At 38.2% G+C, this 20065-nt stretch overlaps 1 long non-coding RNA gene across 2 annotated transcripts in view; it reads right to left on the bottom strand.

Moving 5' to 3' along the window:
• Window positions 1-19575, bottom strand: part of LOC108351174 (uncharacterized) — a 28851-nt gene extending 9276 nt beyond the window's left edge. The window contains exons 1-3 of one of the 2 annotated variants that reach the window (XR_015622196.1): window positions 19472-19575; window positions 16993-17138; window positions 15836-15962 (exon numbers count right to left, since the gene is read on the bottom strand). This is a non-coding gene — a long non-coding RNA (uncharacterized LOC108351174). The remainder of the gene's footprint in view (window positions 1-15835; window positions 15963-16992; window positions 17139-19471) is intronic. The other variant, XR_015622197.1, reaches the window with a different exon arrangement.
• Window positions 19576-20065: the final 490 nt, after the last annotated feature.

The following is a 20065-nucleotide window of genomic DNA, read 5'->3' as shown; positions in this document are numbered from 1 at the left end:
TCTGATATAGCTCTGCCAGAGCCTGACAAATACAGAGACAGATGCTCGGAGCCAATCATTGGACAGAATATGGGTTCCTCAATAGAGGAGTTAGAGGAATGACTGAAGTAGCTGAATGGGTTTGCAACCTACAGGAAGAACAACAATTTCAACCAACCAGAACCAGCCCTCCAACCCCTGGAGCTCCCTGGAACTAAACCACCAACCAAAGAATACATATGGAGAGAACCATGGCTGTAGTCGCATATGTAGCAGAGGATGGACTTGTCAGACATCAGTGGGAGGAGAGGCCATTGCTTGATCTGCGGAAATCTCAATGTGCCAATGTAGGGGAATGCCAGGGCAGGGAGGCAGGAGTGGGTGGGTGGGGGAACACCTTCATGGAAGCAAGGGGAGGGAGGATGGGATAGGGTGTTTCCTGAGGGGAAACTGTTTAAGGGGATAACATTCGAAATGTAAATAAGAAAAATATTCAATAAAACTAAAAAAATTAATCCTATCTGTAATGTTAAAATAAAAATATTATGAAGAAAACATGTATTGGTAGCTAATTCTTCAGTTATAGAGAGCTTTTGATAAGTGTTATTTGCTTTCTTTATTTTGATTGGACTTCATTGATATAATTACTCATAGCAGTATCCACCATATATAATAAAACATGTATATAAATGAGGCTATAATTATAGTTATCACTACAAAATGGTCAATGATCAGTCGATTTTAGAATTCTGTTTGAGTGACGTAACCTGCTAACACACCATTTAGAGAAATAAGTTTTATACCCACAGAGAGTTGAAAGCAACAATGACAACAGTGACAACTATGATTTATCAACATTTAGTAAACATTTCTAAACAGCACTCTCATGATTAATACCATGGCTTTGTTGGGTGTGATCTCAAGTTACATCATGTAATTATTGAGTTAAGGATCAGTTTACAGATGAGAAGCAAAGTTTTAAAGGAATAAGAAACTTGTTGCTTCAATGTCCTGCAAATAAAATTTAACTCTGGCAATACAACTCCATATATGTATTCATGGTTAACTCAGTGGCTGGCATGTAGCAGCAATTCAATTCTGCAATTAAACACAGAAGAAATTCATTAATTAATTGATTACCAATACACCATAAAAACCTACGCTGATTCTGAAGAACCTATTAATTAAACTTCTTGGAACTTACTTGAGTTTTCCTTATCTCCTCCTTTCTTATTTAGTACCCTTACATTACTTTATTGAGACAGGATATTATGCATAGCCCAGTCTTGCCCTGAATTTACTTTATAATCAAGACTGAAGTGGAACCTCCAACCCTTCTGCTTTCAGCTCAGTGCTGACGTTATAGAGGTCGTCACCAGGCCTGGCTTCTACAGTGCTGAGGATCTTGTCAGAGCTTAAGCACTGGTCCCCTACCACACACACACACACAAATCAAAAGGTCCACAGTCCGTATTAATCCTCCATCAAAGTTTAATTGTTAGTATTACATGGAATATTAAAAACTTCTGAGAATACTATTAGCAACCCTCCTGGAGAGAACCAGGTTTTTGCCTTAACAGTAGAATGAAGTCAAGAGGATTCTAATGTCCACAAACAGGGGAGTCAGAAAGCATAGACCCCCTTCTTCAAAGGGACTGGGATTCATCACAAGTACACAGGAAATGATGACTTATGGTAAACTTCATTGATAAATATCAAAGCCATGATACAAAGAATCGATTCGAGTAAGAAATGCTTAATGGTTGTTTTTTTTTTTTCCTCTCCTTCCAAGGGGAAGGTATGATGTATAGTAAGAAAAACTGCCGTTACTTCAAATATAAGAAGAGAGATAATAAAATCTCAGACGTTGGGGGATAACAAAATGAAGGTCAATCTCATAAGGAAACAAAACGTAAAATGAAACAACAAAAAAGAGTGTGTGTGGAAAGAGTAACCCTGAGATCTGTTGTTTTCAAAGTCCATGAGGAACATCTGCCCTTCCCATCAGAAAAAGTGGGGAAGAGGAAGTGGCACAAATGTGGGTTTTAGAACCCAAACTTCAAAAGGGCAATTCACTAATTTACACTTTAGGGGATGAATTTTCATGACTAAATGCCACTCAACGTCATACTTTATGATGTCTGTTCCTGCTACAACATGACATTTTATAAATAGCACACACACCTCGCCATTCTGCATTGTTCACATAGAAGCATGCCTGCTGTACACACTACTTCTTCCTTAATTCCTGCAACCCCTAACTACTGCAACGCCTTCATCAGTTAAGCACTATTAAAAAAAAAAGTCACAGCTTTTTTTCTCTTTTTCTCCCTAGGAAGGCTGTGAAAAAGCGAATTCTGTCTTGTAGACCATTGCTCTCCCAGTTTTCTTTCCTGAAGACTCATTAGTAAGCTCTGGGGAGGTTGCTTGCTGGCACTCCGAGCTCGCCCACAGCTCTGAGCCCCCGCCTTCTCTCTACTTGAGTTATGAATATCCTCCCATCAAGCATCGCCCAATCAGAATCTCTAATTTTGTTAACTGGATTTATTTGCAGACCCTGAAAAGTACGTGTCTCAGGGACGTAAAAGTCCATGAGAGGTTTCTGTGATCCTGACAGCTGATTCTTAAGAGAGCTGCTCTCGGGGAACAGAGGGCATGCAGACAGCAGAAAGGGGTCTGGAAGTGATCGTCTGCATTTATGCATAGTGTGTGGTAGTAGTTTGAGCTCAGTTTAGTACGTTTTATAAAGAGGCTCCCAGTTTCTGTAACTGACATTTATTTTTTTCTGCATGGCCAGCTGATAGGGCCAGGGAGGATATATGAATGACAGGAGCTAGTCCTTTCCATCAAAGGCTGAAAGTAGACCGCGCAGATCAGAGCATTATCCCATCACACAGAGTGATGGGTACTGGAGGAAGAGCAGAGATAAAGGGTCATGTGACTCCAGAGGGCAGGGGATTATTTCTCACTGGCTAAGGGCCAGTCATATTTCCTGAAAAAAACTGAAATATTTGACCTTTCCCCTTCCCTTTGTGCTGGAGCATGTAGGAGTATCCTCTACATCAAACACAGCGCTCGAGAGAACTGGTCAGTGGCTTCTGCCACTCTCAACCACATCTTTTTTTTCCTTTTTCTTTCTTTCTTCTTTTTTTTTTATAACAGTCACTCTCACTTTGTGACACATGATCCTAAGGATCTCAAAAAATTTAATCAATCACAGAAAATGATGTATTTGATAATTTTGAATTAAAGCTCTTATCTTCTTTGCATTGTCTAAAATTCCATTTATTGCATAATTACAGAAAGTTATTTTAAAAAACAGTGAATAAATACTATTTATTCTTGAACTCCTCTTCACTTTGACATTCTACTGTCCCCATTCCATTTTAAATGTAGTTTCTACAGGCCTCTACGAATACCACAGTGAATACAGAATGTTACATAAAACGTAAGGAACGTCATCTAGTTACTCGGACTTTTTTTAATCTTTCGTGTATATTCAGTTATATGATGTCTTAAATTTTCTATTGTTGTGAAGAGACACAATGACCGCAATAATTTTTTATAAAGGAAAACATTTACCTGCGACTTGCTTACAGTTCAGATATTTAGTTCATTGATATCGCAGTGGGAAACATGACAGTACACAGGCAAACACGGGCCTAGGGAGAAGCTGAGAGTTCCACCTCCAGATCTGCAAGGAGCAGGGCTTGAGACAGACACTGGGCTTGGCTTGAACACTTGAAATCCTAAAGCCCACCCCAGTTACATACTTCCTCCAAAAGGTCCACACCCACTCCAACAAGACCACACCTCCTGGTGCCATCTCCTAAGCATTTAAAGGAGCCTCTGGAGCCATTCTTATTCAAATCACTACACGCATCTATGCTGTAAAGTACCTGCATCTTTTTATGCTAAGATTTCTATACAGTAGAAGTAATTACCTTTATAATAGCCCTGACTCTAAATGTCAGGGTCACCTTTCCTGATTAGTTATTTTAAACCTGTCCAACAAGTATCGCTTAACTTAAAGTGAACAGTGTGACTTTTAATTTAAATTTACGACAATATTCTTGGGGAGGAAATTTGTTTCACTTGTAATAAAATACTATAGTTGTATAGAGTATGTGTGTACAATATATATAGGACGGTCTGCTAACATAGCCTATTTAGGCAAAAACACTTGTATGATTACAAAAATTATGGGAAATGTCGCCCACAATGCAAACTTCCAGCGTATTTCTCCTTCATCAGCCTTTCTCCATCATTCTGCTCATGTGATGATGCGAGGAATATTCAGGCCCTTTTAGTCACGAGATTCTTTTTAACAGTGAAGGATAAATATAGGCAGCAATTTATTTCACAAGAGACAAATTAATCAATTTCTTGGTCTGCGTTGCGTAGAAAACCTATTTCCTATGAAAAGGTAACCTAGAGGGAGCTGAAACGTGCATTAAAAGTTAATTTTTCAACTGATAACATGAAATTTTCTTGCTCGTAAAAAATTTCCATGACAACAAAAAGCAAAGATGTTTCTGGGTCTTCACGTAAACTCTAGAAGCAGCAGTGGTCCTCAGCTCCGTTTGGCTAAGAGCTGCTTGTCGAGCCTCCGAATTGTGATGACTTTTCAATCCCGAGCTTTCTTTCCTAGATTTATGCTTTTAAGAAGCAAGTAGGTGCATTCTATGAACCACATCAAGTAAGAACCATCCGTTCCTTTTACACAGGACATTTAAGCTCTATCAGGTTTGTCAGTTACTACACGGTGATTTTTCTGAAGTAACTGAAAGAGATTTCTTATAACCAAAGCCACTACGATGGTCAGCAAAACCAGGCTGAATGCCTTGCCAGTATTTTCTTTGGAGCTTATAATAACTACATCATTTCCCCTTTCCTTCAAACTCTTCCATGGACCCATTCTCACACCTGCAATTTCTTAAATAAGCCTTGGCAAAGAGTTAAGAAAAAGATGGATGAAGCATAACAAGTGCAGGCCGACAGGAACCGGATGTAGATCTCTCCTGAGAGACACAGCCAGAATACAGCAAATACAGAGGCGAATGCCAGCAGCAAACCACTGAACTGAGAACGGGACCCCCGTTGAAGGAATCAGAGAAAGAACTGGAAGAGCTTGAAGGAGCTTGAGACCCCATATGAACAACAATGCCAAGCAACCAGAGCTTCCAGGGACTAAGCCACTACCTAATGACTATCCATGGACTGACCCTGGACTCTGACCTCATAGGTAGCAATGAATAGCCTAGTAAGATCACCAGTGGAAGGGGAAGCCCTTGGTACTGCCAAGGCTGGACCCCCAGTGAACGTGATTGTTGCGGGGAGGGCGGTAATGAGGGGAGGGGAACACCCATATAGAATGGGAGGGGGAGAGGTTAGGGAGATGTTGGCCAGGAAACCGGGAAAGGGAATAACAATCGAAATGTAAATAAGAAATACTCAAGTTAATAAAGATAAAAAAGAAATAATTAAGAACAAAAGAAAGTGGAGCAGGTACCTGTACATGTGGCTAAAGCAGCTCCGGAGTGTGGCAGAGGAGGTCAATTATTCAGATTGTTTGGTAGTCTAGATGCTACCAAACTGTAGAAACCTAAGTTGTTTGCACATTAATTTAGGGATACAAACAAGTGAAGATTGTGGACACACTCCTTCCGCCATTGCCTCACCTCCTCCCCTTCACAGGTACATAGCAGAATGCTTGAAGCTGGCTTGGCATGCTAGCACCTAGCTAACGTAACTGGTTCATGTAAACTTTGTCCAGATCATGTAGGTTATTCTTAGGCTGGCTTATACTTAGGTGTGACCATGCAGTGTTTTTGTTTTTGTTTTTGTTTTCTATTAGGGATAAATGACCCAAACAGTACACCATGAAGAATTCCTGTCTTGGAACTTAGCCTCGGGTGAACAGTTCTGTCTTTTTGTTCTCTATGAGCCCTGCTTTTGTTATACTACCCTGCCTCCAACCCCATCTTTCTTTTTCTCATAAGGAAAGGAATTTTCTCCACGATTCCAGGAAATCGCAGCTAAGCTGTCTGCATGTACAAATATGAAGGATAGGGGTAGTCATTAGAAGTAAAACAATTTAAGTTTTTTTCTTTGTTGCACTTTTAAAAGTTTATGGCATTATATTATAATACATATAATATCATTTTTGATATTATACCTAGGATTGAGCTACTTCATTTTGGTAGATTAATAAGACAGCAATGGCATAGCAAAAGTAACTTATGACAAATTGACAAATATACTCATGTAGATTATGAGTAGACGCTACATAATTTTCAAAAATATTTACACTTTTTCCCATAGTTTCTGTGGACAAGGTAAGGAAAGGTACAAAAGTACAGACACCATCAAAGTCACAGAATTAACCATGATAATGCTATTAGCTAGTCTCAGTCTCAAATTCTACCACTTTTCTCCAATATTGTGTTTTATCTTCAATCTTTTCTTTCAAATTTCAGTGTAGGAGCCAAACCTAGGACCACTTACAGTAACTAGTATTTATGAATCATCCATTCTCTTAACCAGGCAAACAATTCTGCAGTCTTTTTATGGTGTTCATATTTTTTGTTATTTAAAAAAGACCTTTTATGTTATAGATTACAGTATAATTGAATCACTTCCTTTTTCTCCTTTCCTACTTCCAAATCTAATAACCTCCCTGTTGTTGTAAAATTATAGTTTATGGCCTTCTTTTACTTAGAAATTAAAACTTTCCTCAACTCTTAGGATTACTAGTGGATTCTTGCCCAACACATTGGTTCACCATCTGTTGTTGTAAAATTATATTAAAATGGCTTTCTTTTACCCTGCTAAGTCCGGCACTACAGGGCCCCAAGATACCTGGTAGATATCTTGCCAGAAGCACACATCCCAACTGTGTGGCGGCCCAGTCTCTCTGCCACCACACTCTCTCCCAAACTCAATTCTCCACAAGAAAGAACACACAACACAACAACCTCTTACCCAATTGATAAGATATAATTACCTACCTAGATATACAAAGCCCTGTACACATCCATCCCTTAAGAACATTCATAACAACCTGTAAATACACAGAATCTTAACGTCAGCCACCATGTCCTCTCTGCAGCTTCTCTGCTGTCTCCTCCAGTTCCAGTCTCCTCTTCCCTCATTCTCCCGCCCATCCTGACATCCTTTCTTCTCATCGAGTGACAGGCCTCATTCTATCTTGTACCTGCCTCAACTGTACATCATCCCACACCTCCCCCTGGCCACTGCTCTGTTTCAATTCCGTGGTCTTTTTTCTCAATTGTTTGTTGTTATATACACATATGTATATAAATGCATGTTACTAAATGAATAAACAAATCCTGCTCAGACTCTGTTACTTTATGTGGATAATGCCATAGCAAATAATGATGATAATTTTTTAGGTGACTCAGCAGGTAAAGGAATTGATGCCACATCTTGATGACCCAAGTCTTATTTCTGGGACCTTCTTAGTGCTTAGGACAGTGTAGGATGATGTTACTATGTAGCAAGGCAGGTCCAGGGTAAGGCGGAACCTATCCTTAGATGAGAAGGTAGGGTGGGTGGGGAAATGTTGAAGAAGGAGAAAGGAGGAGGATAAGCTGGGGAAATCAAGATGGTGCATGATCCATATCTAGGTGGACTAGGTTAATTTTACCTTGTCTAGGTGGGTGGATTATAGCTTTATTAATTGGCAGTGAAATTATTATGTGGGTATATTGTAGATTGGGGACTTAACATATAAATCTGATTGATAAATTACAAGTTTCTAGAACTTTGATTTTTACCAGAGTACAGGGAATGTGAGCAAAGTTCCCAGTGGGCAGAGAGAAAGCCTGGAGAGCGCAGCTATAGAATGTCTGGGGCTAGAACAGCCTGTGGAACCAGATGTGTATGTCAGGTGTGGTAATAACTTGCCAAGGGGACATTGTGAGAAAGTGTCTGGCAGAGAGACAGCCTGAGCATGCAGCTCCCCGGATACACGCAGAGTGGGAAAACACAGATACCAGTAGCTGACAATCCATTTTTGATTTTACCGCAATGGGATAGAATCAAATCTGATGAGTTCACCTATCATCTCTACATATATGCCTAGAATGTGTGCATATCATGTATGTACACACACAGTTAAAACTGAAGCTTTAAAAAGCATCTATAGGCTGAAGTGGAAATTTCTGGTTTCTTTGGAGACTCAGTTGTGCCATGCGATATTTTTCTGGAAACTGAGTTATGAGAGGTCTTTTTTTTTTTTGCTGAGAACAGACAAACCTGTTTTCCTGTAAGCTGTCTTATGAGAGGGCATATGATGATTTGCTGGAGTAGACTCTTGTGAGGTGCATGGTCTTTAGAAAGAATATAAATATATTTTTCACAGACAGTGAGGGGGTGCTCTTGCATTGGTTTATCTTGCAATGTTTTGCTAGTCTTCTCTGGTAAATTCCTAGAGAAAAACTTGCCAAAGAACTTGTGGTACTCCAGCGCCTTCTTGCTGTTTCAATGGACTTGGGCCAGGCAGAGCCTGGTGGTTTCTTCTGGATTGACCTGCTGCTACTGACAAATGTTGGTGTTTGCCGATTGGACTGGGTTGCTGCTGCTGATTCGTATGTGGAATCTCCCCAAGGCGCTCCTGCTAAACATGTCCACATCTCCTATTTCCTGTTAACCTTCTCCCCTACTGTTGGCCACAGAACTAGAATGGAGGTTGAAGAATTGAAGAACTCTTATTAAAGAAGGTTTTGAAAAATTTAAGCCTGTGATAGACTAATTAGTTTTACAGTGCACTTGAAATTCCCAAATGCGTAATCTAGAGCTGATGTTTTCATTTTTCACCTGTGCACTGTTGCAGAACATGACACATTTTTTTGTCCTCATTGGCGATATTAGCCTATGCCGCCTGGTTAAATCAGTGCTGCCAGGTGTCTCTATAGGGGGAGGGATGATCTCTCTGAATGTCCTCAGTGATCGGTTAATAAGGAATTCTGTGGAAAGGCACTTTGAATCCATGTCAACATCCTATTTTTCTATTAATGTTTTTCTTCTCCATTTTAGCCTGATATTTTAGATATTTTTACCTGATCCCATATTTTTACCTGATGGTCGTATGGTAATGTCCCTTGTTATTTCACACTTAATGGTAATAAAGAAAATAAAGCTGCCAGGGAACAAGCTGAGTCCTAAAGGAGAAAGTAGAAGCTGAGTGGAACATCATCCTGCTGAAGTCAGCCAGCCTTGGAGGAGCAAGCAGAGAGGGTGGGACACCGGGCATGGCATCAGAGTTTACTCGGGGCTCCTGCTGGGCACACTTCCTTGAGGGATGCTTGGCCATTGATAATAATTCACATGTTGACCAGTTTTTCTCTTCTAATGCTTGTGTGGATACTTTGTCTATTTTTAAACAGTTACTCTTCATATTAAATTAAATTCCTTCTGTATTTTGACATTTGATACCCCCTTTCTGGCCTAGAGCTTATGAATCTTTCTCCTTACTGATTTTTTTCCCTAAACTTTCAGGAATGTTTCAGGTTTTTGCAATGTTATTCATACATTTCTGCTTTTGTTGCCTTCGATCTTACACCCAGGAAGCAATGATCGTATGCCCAGAACAATGCCACAAGTGTCTGTTCCATACAGTTTTATGTTTTATATTTATACTACAAATTGATGTTGAGTTATTCTTGTATTTGTTATGAGTTAGGATGCATTGGGATGTTCAGTTTTCCTAACATGAATTACTAGAGGCGATGTCTGTTCTCCATTCATTGTTGCGTGTTTGGAGCTTCTGCCAAACATTACTGCTAGAAATGGTCGCTGTGTCTCTTTTAATGCTTGAGTTCTTTTTATGTGTGAAAGGAGTTGTCACTGAAACCGTGCGATATACTGAAGTCATGTAATATGGTGCCTCCAGTCTTTGCTCTTTGGTTAGTCAAGGCCTTTTAATGGTTTCCCACAAATTCAAGATTGTCTTTGCAGCTCCGTAAGGAGGTAAGGAGTGCCGTTGTTGCTCACAGCCCTTCCCTGACCTGGAGAGCACCGCACGAGAAGGTTGTTCTCACTCTGCCTCCTTTCTTCCAGTCCTTGAACATGGGGATCTTCTTAGTAATGTATGCTATATCCACTTGTTTATTGATCTTTTAATATTCACTGGAAACCTCTTACCTATTGTGCTAGACTCATTCATAAATATTTAATATCTATTTTCAGTGAAATTTTTCTTCTCATCTCCTTTATAAGGACATACACTCTTACTGTATAGAAATAACATTGAACTTTGCATGTTAGAGTTGTACCCTGAAAGGTTAAGGAATTCATTCTCTTCCTAATAGGGGTGTGTGTGTGTGTGTGTGTGTGTGTGTGTGTGTGTGTGTGTGTGTGTATGGTCTGTCACATTTATACTTTCTACAGATGAATAAATACTATTTAATTCATTTCATATATATAAATTATTTCTTCAAGCTTTTTTTCTTATTGATGTGTAGGATTTGTAGTCAATTGATGATTAGAGATTATGAATATTTCCTATTGTTAGTTTCTCTCCTGTGCTTATTAAATAATGTATTTGAATAAACAAAAATAATGTTAATATACTTGTATTTATAATTTTTATTTATGGTTTATATTTCATAAACCATCAAAATATTTTTCTATTCCTTAAGAGACAAAGGTATTTTCTTTCTTTATAGTCTACTATTTACCTTTAGAGTATGTAATTATTTAAACTTATATTAGACATTGTGTGAATCAAGCATTGGAGATTTCATTTTGCTTTTACTAAGTGTTTCATTTAAGAAAAACTTAAAAATTATTCTCCAACTGACCTACCATTTCAATTATTTCAAATATCCAGTTTCTTACTGTATGCCTTTGTAGACTTTCTACTCTAATTGTTTATTAATATGTTCCTATACCAATATTCTGTATTAATTAAATCTCATTTATAAGATTTATTATGGTGCCAGTCATCTTTTTACTTCTTCAACAATGTTTTGATATTTTTCCTTAAATTAATTGTAAAAACAGCCTTTCAAATTTCATTAAAATCCCTGTGGTGATCTCTTCGATTTCTCTTTATACATACAGATAATTTTAATGGGATTTTCTATACTATAGATTGAAACTGATAATGAACATGCTATTTTTTATGTAGGCCATCTTTAATATCTTTCAAATAGTAATAAGTTTTTATGATTTTTCTCCATAAAATCATGAGCCTCTTTGTTTATACTTAATCTTGGGATTCTTTAATATCTGCTACCAATGGCAGACATCTACTTCAAATCCATTCACTGTTGCTGCTTCTGTACAGAAATGCAATTTATTTTTATATGTGTCTTATATACCTGCTGGTTGCTCATTAATTCTGATCATTTGCCTGCAGATTCTCTTATGGTTCTATGTAGGTTATGATAATAAAATCTGCAAATAATGACATTTGGTTTCTTTCACTCCAGAGTATGTACTTTTGATTATATCTTTTGAAAAACTATACAGGGAAGGAAGCATTTCTCATGATAGCGTGGAAAGCGTGAGAGCAGAGTTCTTTGCCTTGGGTTTGTGACTGAGATGAATGCCTTTATTATTGTGGTTTGGTTTAAGATCTTTAGAAACATTTCATCAGGAAAAGAAATTCTCTGTTAATAATTACGTAAAGATTTTAAATCATGAATTGATGTTGAATTCTGTTGTATGATTTTTATGCTATTGATATGGCAATTTGGGTTTTCACTTTTAATCTGTTTATATGATGATTGTCATTTTTACAATCTAAAGGCAATTCTATGTTCTCAAGATAAAACCAACATGGAGGTTGTGCATTCTGAGATTCAAATGTATCCCTAGTTTCAATGGTGAATATTTTGTTTGGGCATTTTGTGTTAATATGCATGAGGGATATTGGCTTGTGATTTTTCTCTGCAGTTCTATTCTTCTATCCATAGGTATCAGTATCAAATTAGACTTGAAATTATTAATGAGTTCTCAGTTCTTCTATTTTCAGTGCTCACAAAACCTTAATTTTCCTCTCAGTTTGATTATACTTTAGTCAGGTCTATTACTGTCAGTCTATGGCAGGCCCCCAAACACCTCACACACAAATTCCCAGAACCACGTTATATGTTACCACTGCACTCTTTTAAAACAGTTATCTTAGTTTCCGTGATATAGCAAACATTAATCATCAATAAGACTATAGAACATGAAATTTTCAGTTCATCTCTTTTTCTTTGTTCTTTTAGAACAAACTCTTGTTCTTCAAGAGTTTCTCATTCTCTATTCACTGTTTCTATTTGTTCTCTAATTAGTCTACCTCTTCCTTTTATCTTTACCATCCATGAGCTCATGAGATTCTCTCCTCTCTCTGTCTGTCTGTCTCTGTCTCTGTCTCTCTTCTCTGTCTTTCTGTCTGTCTCTGTCTCTCTCCTCTCTCTGTCTGTCTGTCTATCTGCTCCCTACAGCCCCCTCCCAACTTCAGAAAACTTGAATTCTTGAGTCCTATACTACTTCCTTTTTGTAGATCCCTTTAAGTGTTTAAACCTCATTTCTAAAAAGCAAGGGTAGAATAATGATGATTATTTACATATTAGAAAATAGCATTATTTTATTTTATTCTACTGAAAGTGTTTGTTACTTGAGAATGTCATACACACATACAACATATTTTGATCACAGCCCCCTCCAGCTTTTTTCCAATGCAGGGCTGCTTTCTACCTCCCAAATCCACATCCTTTTAAATTCATAACCTTTTAATAATAAATAAGCCTCTATGTCCAATTGGTGATTTCCTGATGCATATGCGCATAGGATCATCTACTGGAAAATGAGGACACTGTCAGTGGTCACGCCACTGGTGGTAAAAAAAAAATGTACCATTTCCCTACCAGCAGGCAACAGCTCCTAAAGTAGGGGTGAGACTGCCTGAGCCCTCCTAATCCATGTTGGAATTGGTTGAGCTCAGCACTCTTATCCCCTGGCTTTTTCATTGTCCTTGCTGTTTCTGAGAACTTTGCTGAAACTTGGGTGACAGGGATTGATGCAAATATTCCATTTAGGACTCAGCACCCTGTCACTGTTCATTATAAGCACTTTTACTCTAGCATGAGTCTCTACACTGACTGCTGTCCAATTCCAAAAGAAGATTCTATGACCAAAGTTGAAAACAGCACAAACCTATGGACACAAATATAAGTCTTTAGAAGCCAGTTTGGTAACAACAAGACCATTTAACAAAGCAAAAGTAGCTTGGGGCCTGTGATCTCCCCAGAGGCTTTTGATCTAGTTTAAAGCATCTATCATCAATTCCCTCCTCTGGAGCAGGCTTCTTATCCAATCAGCAAGCAGCTGGTTCCCACCATACCAGTCATGCCACTATTGTACCAGTGGCCCCTTATTTCCCAGCTGTTGAATGTTACAACATACAGGGCCCAACCTTAGGTGAACCTTTGATATACTTTTTTTGTCTCTGTTAGATTGTTTCAGTTCCTCTGCCTCTGCTTCACAAATATTCTGTTCTCCCCTTAACCTATAAATTGCTGTCTTTCCATAAAAGATTTTATTTGACTTACTATGTTTTTTTTCATCTCCAGCATTTCAGATTCATTTTCCTTCAACATTTCTCTAACCTTGTTAAATCCTTTTTAAAGCCCTTCACTGTGTTTCCTGCTTATGCTTTTTGTGTCTTTGAACACACTTGTACTCATCTTTTTGCATTCTCTAAATTTCATCTAACAAACTTTCACCAGATGCTATCATTATAGAGGTAACAATTTTTGGAGAGTATGGTGTCTTGGTTTCTTGTGTTTCTAGTTTTGCTTCAGTAGAATATATACATCTGATGATATATTCTTTGGGTTTGTTGTTATTTATTTGCTTGTATAAAAGACACACTCACAGGAAGTAGAGACTGGGAGGGACTTGGGAAGAAGAAAGGAGGGGGAGAAGAAAGGGAACCATGATCAAGTATGGGAGGAGATGGGGATGATGTACAGAGGGTCAGGAAATTGAACAGAGCTGTGTAGCAATGGGGGATGGGGAACTTGGGGTAATCACCCAAAAGTCCCAAATACCAGGAAAGCAACAGGCTCCTAGGCCCAAAAAGGGGATGAGATTGGCTGAAATACCCAACAAAGGGGAGATAGAACCTGTAGAGACCATATCCATAGGTTAGGCAAGACCCCTGGTTGAAGGATGGGACCACCTACCCATCTCCAAATTTTTAACCCAGAAGGGTTTTTGTCTAAAAAATTATGGGGACAGAGAGTGGAGCAGAGACTGAAGGAAATGCCAGCCAGAGTTTACCCCACCTGGGGAGCCATCCCATATACAGACACCAAATCCAGACATTATTACTGATGGTTACAAGACGTGTTTGCTGACAGGAACCTGATATAGTTGCCTCCTGAGAGGTTCTGCCAAAGCCTGATGAATACAGATGTAGAAACTTACAGACAACCATCTGACTGAGCACGGGGACCCTGACTTAGGGGAAGGACTGAAGGAGCCAAACGGATTTGCAACCCTGTAGAAGGAACAACAATATCAACCAACCAGACACACCTGCACTCCCAGGGACTAAACCACCAACCAAAGAGTACACACAGAGGGACCCATAGCTCCAGCTGCATAGGTAGCAAAGGATGGCCTTATTTTGCATCAGTGGGAGGACAGACCCTCGGTCCTGTGAAGGCTCAATGACCCACTGTAGGGGAATACCAGGGCAGTGAGGTGGGAGTGGGTGGGAGGCATCCTCATAGAACCAGGGGGAGGGGGAATGGGATGGGGACTTTCTGGAGGAGAAATCAGAAAATGGATAGCATTTGAAATGTAAATAAATAAAATATTCTATAAAATTAATTGAAAAACAAAAACAAAAAAGAGAAAAATTTTCAGTTGAAATATTTGCAATGTTCAAATGGGAGTTGAATGTATGAGAGGTGACTGTATTTTAGAAAATAATCGCTTAGTCCAGCATCTTGGGATCCAAATGGACTATATCATTTACCAAGTAGAATACTGACTGGGAGAGCAGCAGTAACTCCTTGATATTATCATTGTACAGATCTCTTACCAGTAAATAACATTCATCTCTACGACTTCAACAGCTGCTGGAGAATAAACAATACAAAAACGTGTGGAGTGTGAGCTTGGAAGGCAGTAGGGTGGGGGGAGGATTAGAATTAAATACCAGTTAAAGTTTGTAAAAAAAAAATGAAGGGTGTAAATTGTGTGAGAGGGAATGATCAGGATAAGGTTAGTTTCATCTATTTTAGAGATTGCTAAGTCAACAGTGTGCTACAATTAAGAAGTAAAAAGGGGGAATAAGAATGAGAGGTAGAAGAAAATACTTAATATGTTATGTGTGGGTGGCCAGTAGAGTGAAGAATGTCATACTGTAAAGTGAGTGCAGAAAAAGAAACAGTCCTGTTACCCAGAGGAGCAGTATACAAACAAAAGCAGGGGCACCTAGGCCAGAGTGAAGATTACATCAGGAAATAAGTGGTGAGAAGGCTTTGGGAGTGAACTGCTGTTACAACGTCCTTTTGGTTCTAGTAGGTTCCAGTCAGTGCTAGGGATTGACCTTTGAGGTACCCTTGTTTTCTGTAGCCTCAGTGTACTTTAGTGATCGCCTATGGCAGCAAAGCTGGGGTCGGAGGAGTAGGGAGTGAGGGCGGTGGTGGAAGTCCACTCCTGTCAGTAACCCTTACCCCCTGTACTTCGCCATGACCTCGTCTAGTCTATCTGGAGTGACGCGTGCATTGTCTCCATTTATCACTTCAAGACAGAAGCTCATACTGTAGGATCAGCTGGCCTGGATCTCAGAGCAATCTTCCTGCCTTAGCCTAGGAATACTTACCCACGCGAATCACCGAGGTTGCCCAGCTACCAAGTATTATACAGGTGATGTGGACCGTAACTCTTCCTTTGTAACTTATTTTTCTTTCTCCAGAATATTTTAGGCTTTTTCTTTTATTTCAAGTTTTCTGAAATTTCAAGATGATATATCTTAGTGAATTTTTTATTGTTTAGTTTGATTTTTATTCATGATACTGGAGAAAGTGCCTTTCAAGGGAGAAACTCCAGTCTTAAAATTCTAAACAATATTCTAACTTATTCATTTTACAATTCTCTCTACTTTCTATTTTTTTTCAAAATATATTCTTTTTCACTTGAAGACAAACTCTCCTATAATAATTTTGTAGCACTGTGCTGTTTCTCCCCTTATCTTTGGTTGTTGCTCCTGCTCAAATAATTTCTAAGTTCTTAAGACTTGACTGAATTTCATTTTCTAACTAGTCTATTAAATTATTTCTAATATATTTTGTATTTGCAGTATTATTTCTTTTGCTGTAATTTTCAATTATTTTAGTATACTTTTTAATTTCTTACTAACATTATATTTAGTCTTTAGCTGATTGGTTATTTTTCAACTTTTCTATCAAATTACTTAGTTTTCTTTCTGGGACAATCTCACATACCACAGGCTGGCCTTGAACTCAGTGTAGAGTATCTGAGGTTAGCCTGGACATTTGCTCTTCTTGCCTTCATGTTCCTCCTACTGTTGTGCATTGTTAAGTATTAAATTGCTACTTCTTTTATGCCAGTGATCTCCTTAGGCAGTCTGCTTTTGTTGCCTACATTTGCACCTAAGGGTGAAACACAGTCACTGAGTGCTTAATGCAAACTCTGAGTGTAGGGTGTTTGATCAGAGACACTTAATGGAGGGTGGGGAGACAGAGGCTGTGTTATTCCACAGAGGAAACTAAGTGCTCAGAATTTACAAGCCATATCTCTGGCAGAGTAACTTAATTGTAAGCTAAGAACTGCAACATCCCGCTTGGATCCAGGTCTGACCTGTTTGAGGATAAAAGTAAGCAGAAAGCCACCTTGGCATTTTACGTAAGGCATACAGTTATTATGACAGACAAGAGTTGACAGCACAATCATGAAGAAACTTAGGGCACACCTTACAAATGTGTAGGCAAAGCCTCTTGCTTGATATTTTGCACATACCTAACAAATTCTGGAACAACATGCTTTCCTTTGCCTACTTTTACTTCTGTCCTCAAACCCTGAGTTGGGACCATTTTTACACTGGATCTGGTGGTCATGCTGTCGACTGTAATTCTTTCTTTCACTCATCAGAAAGAGGCTGCTGTCTGGAAAGTGCAGAGGAAGGTAACATGTTTACTGTGTTGTCCTGGGGCTTCTCACTTATCTTAATGTGGTAACTAACATGAGTCTCTTTCTTCTCCAACGAGAGAATCACTACATAGAGATTGTAGTTGAAAATATGATTTCTTTCTGGTACTTCAAATGTCTTATACATCCTTGAGAAAATAAGCTTGAGGGGGCTCATTTGAGCATCTCACTAGGGGGCTGCCATGTATATTAGCTCATTAGCCTCATTGTTTCCCTCCCCTTGAGATATATGCGTCAGACTGGGTTTAAATTGATCATTTCCTCCTCTAACTCAAACCAGGCTTAACTCTAATCACGTCTGGGCCATGCTATGGGCAACATAGAAAAATAGATATGAACAGTCGGTGTTTGCTGATACCTCTCTTGTATGAGGTACTATACCAAGTAAATTATATCCATTGTAAATGAAATAATTTTCAGATAATCCTAAGCAGATATCCCTCTTTTAACTTTCTAATTCCCCTATAATATGATGGCTGAACAGAAGCAGTGTCTCAGCATCTAAGCTGTTGGTTCAACTGCTCAAATATACCTTGTCTCTTTAACTCGATATTCCAGCTTCTGATTGCTGTGGCAAGGTCAATACAGGGTGAAAGACTATCCATTTGTACAGGTAACCTCTTGAGGATCCATTAATTTTTCCAATGTTCTTATGACTACTTTGGGATTACTTTGTCCTCTATGAAGGAAATGAACTTTAATTTCCTTGCCTGAGTATATAAAGACATTCTCATTCAATTAGAAAATCTGGCAGAGAATTAAAATGGTCTTTCAAACACATGTAAATACAGAGACACATATGCAGATACAATACATACATACACAACTGAATTTTCGTGATATTTCATGAATCTTTCACTTTTGAGAGAACAAAAGGAGACATCAGATTTTGACTGTGACCAAAGAAATAATTTCAATATTTTCTGTTTAAGAACAAAGTGTGTGGATGAGAGTCTCTGCTTAGCTTTATGCCAGGAAAAACCTAATAAAATAATCACCTTCTAGGTTTTTATATTAGTTTCAATGAACTATAGAACACTAAAGATTTCAGATCAGTAAGTTCTACTCATAAATATTGTCTAACTACTATATTCTACTTGTATTTTCAAGCCTTGATTGGGTATTGAGACTATGTATTGCTTGGGAAATGACCACATGTATATGTATGTACATATATCACCTATTGGGAGAAATGATTCTTTCCATAACCAGGATGGTTTTATTAGTAAAGTTTGGCTTTGGTTATTGAAAATCCAAGAACATGTTCTCATCAGGCATTATTTTGGCTCCAATTTGTGTCCTGTTATTTTACCCTGAACTGCTTTGAAGTTTGTTCAATAAAAGATAATTTACTGGGCCTACTTCTATTAAGCAGTAATTTCCTCAGAAATGAGACAACTAAGAGTGAAAAATTAAATTGATTATCATGGTTTTGTTTATTGTGTGGGTGGCAGCATACAACATATGTAAGTGACATCTTGGCTTTTTTCTTTAACTTTGAGATAAATTTATGTGGCAACAAGTACCCTGAAAATGAACATACACACACATACATAAAATACAACGACATAAGCACAATGAAGATTTAAGTTACTTAAATCTCATATACAGGCATAAATGAAAGAGGAAGATGGCTCAGAGAAGATGGCTCAGTATGTAAGTACTTTCCATTCAAGCATTAGGACCTAGGTTTGGATTGCTATCACTCACATAAAATCCAGGCATATCAACATTTATCTGTAACTATAGAGTTGGTGTGCTGGAAAATTGTATAGAGGAGAGACAGGTCCCTGGAGCATGCTGGGCAGTCATTCTAGCACATCAGAAGTGCAGTTTCTGGGTGAGATCCTGTCCTAACATATAAAGGGTAGAGTAACAGAGGAAGACACCCTCAACAATCCCTGCTTTTCTTCCACAAGAACACAGAGGACACAGGAGCAATCCTACCAACATATGTACACATGAACACTAGACACATACACACATGTAGGAAAAAGGTCAAGGAGAATAATTTTAATTTTCTCATGAGATACGGGTTATACCTGCCAGGATCAGAGAAGCTTAAGTGATTAGTTTATTAGGACAAGTCTACAAGAGCCTTCTTTATATTGCCATAAAGTTTTACAGTATTTTAAATTTATTATTATTAATACCTCTGCAGTTAATCATTTAAGGTTTTCAAAGAAGAGAATATCCTTTTGCACAAAAGCCAAATTAACCTCAGATAAATAGCATTATATACACCTCATATTCAATTTAAGCTTCATGAAATTAATTTGTAAGCTATTACCATGATATGGCCACCAAGTTATAATACTTTTAAGTCCTGTTTTAAATCTTCAGTCTTTCCCATCTGTCAAAATGTTGTGGGCACTGGAAGATAAAGGCTCTGTTGCTATAGTAATCATTCCATTACCTAGGTGATAATGTGTGAGTGATGTCATCGACCTACCTCGTGGAACATTTTTAGTTTTAGTTACAGATAAGCAGACAGAAAACTGATCAGTGACACAGAATCAAGAAAGACAAAAGAATGCCACAATTTATAATAGGGGAGTTACAAAGTAAAATTCGAAGATGAATGCCTATAAAAGGATTTCACCAATTATTGTTGTGCTATTTCAGTCAATATTTTCATCATTTTCCAAAGCTACAAGAAGAGAGAACAGGTGCCATAGATAAAGACATTTAGGTGTTCCCCAGGAACCCACTTAAAATTTAGTTTCCCTTAATATTTCTTCAGTTGGAGAAAAAATGCTATGCACTTTCATCTTTTTCTGTGATTTGAAACAAAAATTTGCTCAAGCAAAAAGCTATATACAAAGGGAAATGGAGAGGAATGGAGAGGAAAGAAACAGAAAATGCAGGTGAATGTATATCAGAA

This window comes from Rattus norvegicus, chromosome 6 (assembly GCF_021556685.1).
Source record: "Rattus norvegicus strain SHRSP/BbbUtx chromosome 6, alternate assembly SHRSP_T2T, whole genome shotgun sequence".
In the NCBI taxonomy this organism is placed as follows: Eukaryota; Metazoa; Chordata; class Mammalia; order Rodentia; family Muridae; genus Rattus; species Rattus norvegicus.
Note: the sequence above shows the minus strand (reverse complement) of the source record. Positions and strands in the feature narration are given on the sequence as shown.